This window comes from Ciconia boyciana, chromosome 21 (genome assembly GCF_034638445.1).
Source record: "Ciconia boyciana chromosome 21, ASM3463844v1, whole genome shotgun sequence".
NCBI lineage: Eukaryota > Metazoa > Chordata > Aves > Ciconiiformes > Ciconiidae > Ciconia > Ciconia boyciana.
This window is the reverse complement of record NC_132954.1, coordinates 3831998-3836557: the sequence shown is the minus strand read 5'-3', so window position 1 is coordinate 3836557 and position 4560 is coordinate 3831998.

The window sequence follows — 4560 nt, the reverse complement described above, 5'->3', positions numbered from 1 at the left end:
TCTTGGTCTTGAAAGCTTGACTCTGCTTTTGTGCTACCAGCCTGTCTAGAGGCCCCTGGTTTAGGGTTGTTGGCCATGAAAGACCTGTTTTGTCCCATAACATCCTTCTTCTGGCTTCCATCTCTAACACGTTGTCACCAGATGTAGCTGTGTTGTATTAAGGACTGGATATTGCCTGTCTTGTCCCTGGGCATCCGTCTTAGTTGATGAATCAGTGAAGGCACTGAGTATGTGCAGCTCAACAGGGCAGGATGTGCTTGCCCAGCTCTGATACATTCTTCTGTGGTCTATGAACCCGTGGAGAAAGGTAACAGCAATGGGAGCAGGTTTGAACAGAGGCCTGCGACTCACGTAGCTAAAGCTACTGAGGAAAAGGGCTGGTAACAGCACTCTTCCAGAGCTTCTCTCTCCGTTGCCCAAAATGTGTGTAGCTGTATTCACCTTCTCCTCTCCACGTCCCCTGTGCTGGAGCTGAGAATGTTGCCACCGTGTATATGTTGCAACTAAAGTTTTGAGCTTTTAGACAGCAGCATTTTTGTGCAGTCAGCTGCTCTGTCTTGGCCAAGGTGGGCCTTCTCCACCTCATTGTTGGTGTAGCATCTCTGATGGATTAGTGGTCCTCTCAGGAACCCTCCTTCCTCTTCCTGCTCTCCACACACTGACTCTGGCTGCAAAGCCAGGAGTACACCTAGAAATGCAGCACTGTACTTCCATTCCTTCCCCTCTCATGCAACATGCAGCTCTGTTTTTCCCTTCTTGCAGTTGCCAAACACTAAATATCAAATAGATCTTACACAGCTGTGCTACAACCGAATCCGAAGAGGTTGTTTTTTCTAGGACTATCAACTAAGACCAAAGAGCCCCTGGAGATCTTAACTGCTCTGCGCTGTCTCGTATCTCTTACTGCTGAAGGTCTGAACATGCTAGCCTTGGTCCCAGGGGTGTGAGATGTGTGTCTGGGAGTGTGTGCGCATGTGTGTATGCTGCATTAGGGTTGTTCTTCCATGTGGTGCAATCCCTGGTCTTCCTGTTCCTGCTGTGGAGAGATGAGAGGCCTCCCTTTCCTTCTCTGGCTGCTTCTGGCTGCCAGGCGTTGATGAGAGAGACTGCACAGTGCTGGCTGATCAAGGTAACTGGCTTCCTCTCCCTTCCAGAACAGTCTTTACGAGATGAGTGAGCCTTGCGCAGGAGGGAGAGAGGTCACAGGGGCTCGTAGCTGGCAGCGTCTCTCCAAGGACACTGTTCCCTGCATAGAGAGATCCCCCGTGCCTCCCCTGTAATCGCAGTGGAGCTAACTGGGACCTGATCTCTGCCCCTCGGACAAAGACGTCCATCCGCTCTTTCACGTGTGGATGAAACCGAGCCTTAGCGAACCCCGGTCTTGTGGGAGCATGCCCCTCGCCACCCAGAAATGACTGGCTGCCCTTGTGCTCTGCTGAGCTGTGATGGCAGACTCGTCCTCCATCTTCTCGTGCTGAAGCAGAGCTCTCCTGGGACAGATTGTCACTTGGCTGCTGAGGGCATGTTTGCTTGTTTTCACGCAGTACCAGCGTGGTAGATGTGACTGCTTGCTCAGTTTACCTGTTTGGTTGTGTACAAGCTCCCCCGCCCCAAGTATACCCTGGCACTCAATGCTCTTCAAAACCCAGACGCAACAGAAAATTCTTCTCACTTGGGTGGCTTTTTGACATGATCTGGCCTTTTTTTGCTTAAGGCTTTCCTACTAGACGCATCCTCTTTTTTTTTTTCCCCCCTTTTCCTCCCACTCAAACTTTTTTTTTTCAGCTTTCAGTAGACAATGTCTGCAGACTTTGATTTTTAAACTGAGAGACTGAGATGGAAAGCTCTGAAGAGAACAGACCTCTCCCTCCCCATTCACCTTTTGCTGTGGCAGCTATTTTTTGTTGTTTTTACCCTTGTGAGACAGTGCAGCTCTTTGACCTGCCAGTTGCAGTGTGAAAGCTACAAGATTCCCTGCCTCTGCAGTGGATTGCTTTTTTTTAATGGCTGCTTTGGTTAAAAAAGATAAATAATAATGGGAGAGAAGGGGAGAGAAGAATCTTTCTGCCTCTAGCCCCTTTTCCCCTTGTCATGGGCAGATTACCTGCTTTGTCGCTTGTTAATGAGGAATTTGTATTTATTGGTGAAGGAAAAAACATGCTGGGGAAGTAGGGAGACGTTGCTTTATTGACCTCTGCCGTTTACTTCAACGCCCTCTTTGGGAAAGCTTCTTCCTGCTCTTTCTGGTTAATTCTTTCTAGCCTGGGATATGCAGGGATGCCTCCTTTATTTTTGTATTCTAGCAATGGGCTCTCCGTTAGGAGACTCTAGGATTCTCTTAGTGTTGCAATGACCATTGCTTCTCGCTTTTTCAAGTACTAAAGATGATCATCTCGTAAACTTTGCCCCTGCAGTTGTAGAGGTAACACACAAGCCTTACTGCCCTCATTAGAAGGGGCAGAAAACTTGTTTCTCTGGTCCCTGGAAGAGAAAGGGTTAAGCAATTAAACGATTCTTTGTTCTAGTTCTTTCTTGGTGTCATTTTGTTTGGAGGATTGTTCTGGCTTTGTTCTACCTTTCTCCTCTATGGAGGTGGACAAGGGTGGGTGGAGGGTGGCCTGGTTGGGCTGTATGTTGTCTGTTCATCAGCGCTGCTTTCTGGAGAATAGCAGCCCCAGGAAACTTGAGCGGGAAGGGGGCTGGGTAGCCCGAAACATGGCTTGTAAGCTGTGTTGGCTACTGAGTTAGTGGTGACGTTAGTTTATCCAGGTGTGGGAGCTCAGATCTGTCAGTGGAGCAAGGGCTGGGGCTCTGTTGGGGAGCAGAGCCCACCTTCGGCTTGGTTTAGAGCTAAAGCTGCAAACGTTGGGGTGAGGATGAGAACAGCTGCCTGGGGCTTGCTGGGGAAGAGAGAGGCGACGCACGTGTCTTATGGAAAGGTGAATGGTGCTGTGATGGAGTTAGTTTCTCTGAATCATGTTTTGTCAGGGTGGGGGGTAAAATTGATAAAATCCTCTTTGAGTCCCTGCTGAACCCAAGAGTTAGAGGTGAGCGGGCGGGGGGGGGACAAAAAGCTGAGTAGGGAAACCAGCCCATCCTTGCCTTTTAGCTCTTCTTAAATAGCCTCCTGCCCTGAGAAGCAGAGCCCTGGTGACTTAGGCTGCGGGGCAGACCCAAGGTCACCTGCCCAAGTCGCCATGTTACTGACTGATCTTCTGAGATGTTTCCTCTGTCAGAAACAACGCACTTACTGCCTTAAAGTGTCTTGCACTCAGCGTGGTGTGTAGGACATCAACATTTAGACCCAGAGATGATCCCTTGCTAGAGGATATCACAAACTCACTTTCTCCTCTGGGCTCCTGCTGCAAAACCTCCCAAATACTTTCCTGCCCTCCAAGCTGCAGAATGCCAGGCCTTAAGTAAGAGTTAGAAAACCAGTCTGCTATTTTCAGAATCCATTTGAACTCTTCTCTTAAAAATTCCTGTTGGACACCTTTCAGCTGAAGGCCTTTTGAGGCCTCTTCATTTTGAATCCTGTCTGATACAAATTATTGCTTTAAAAGACAGCTCTGCTCTAAGAAAACAATGTGCATCCACAGCTGGAATTGGCAATCAGCTAATTAGGTCAGATCTTGGACTGAATGGTTGGACAAACAGGAAGCGTGGAAGGGGACATGGAGTGGTTGAATCGTGGGTGGAAATGGCTAGAAGGACCCAGAAAATGAGTTTTATTTGTAATGTGGGTAAGGGATTTGGGTTGAGGAGGGAGAGGAGCGCTGTGCTCTGGGATGTGGGGAGGGGAACAATCGCAGCCCTACTGATGAGTTCACTTTTCTCTGATGTAACGGTTTGCAGTGCCAGGAACGAGTCTGCAAAAGGCTCAAGATGGCTCCTGTCTCTGAGCAAAATGGGAGCAGGATGTCAGAAAACTGCCGGCTGTTGTTGCAGTGAGGAATTCAGTCCTCTGCCTGTTATGCTCCTTGTAGCTTGTTCAGGCCTTGCTGCTGCAGGAGGTGGGACTGATCGGGAACCCCTCCGGGGCTGGTGAGGAGAGGTGGGCCTTTTTGTGGATTTCGTAGCTGAGAAATCATCGTGACCTGCGCTTGGCTCTTTGAGCTCTTCCACCTTGTGCCCCTTGTCCCTGAGAAACCGGTGGCTTCCCTTTAAACATAAAAGTTGCCCTGTGGATTGACTCTGTCAATTGTAGAGGGAGAGAGGAGGAAATGCAGCTTTCAAGTGACAGGGAAGCAGAAAATACCTGAAGGTTAAAGCTGAGGGGCGAGATGGCTTAGGGGCATTGCTTTTGAGGTGGGTGGCTGAGCCCTGCATATGTTCTTGCGCTTGTGAGTAGCACCATCATCAATACAGATGAGAGTGACGTTTCTGGTTCACGCTGAGCGATTAGAGGCTGTCAGATTGCAGCAGGCACAGACCACAGGAAGGGAACAACAAAAACGCAAAGCAACCCACCCCAGCATCACCTCCAGGGCGGGGGAAGGACGCCTTGGTGTCCTCCATCAGCCTGTGCCTCGGTGACATTTTAAATAGACTCCTGCACGC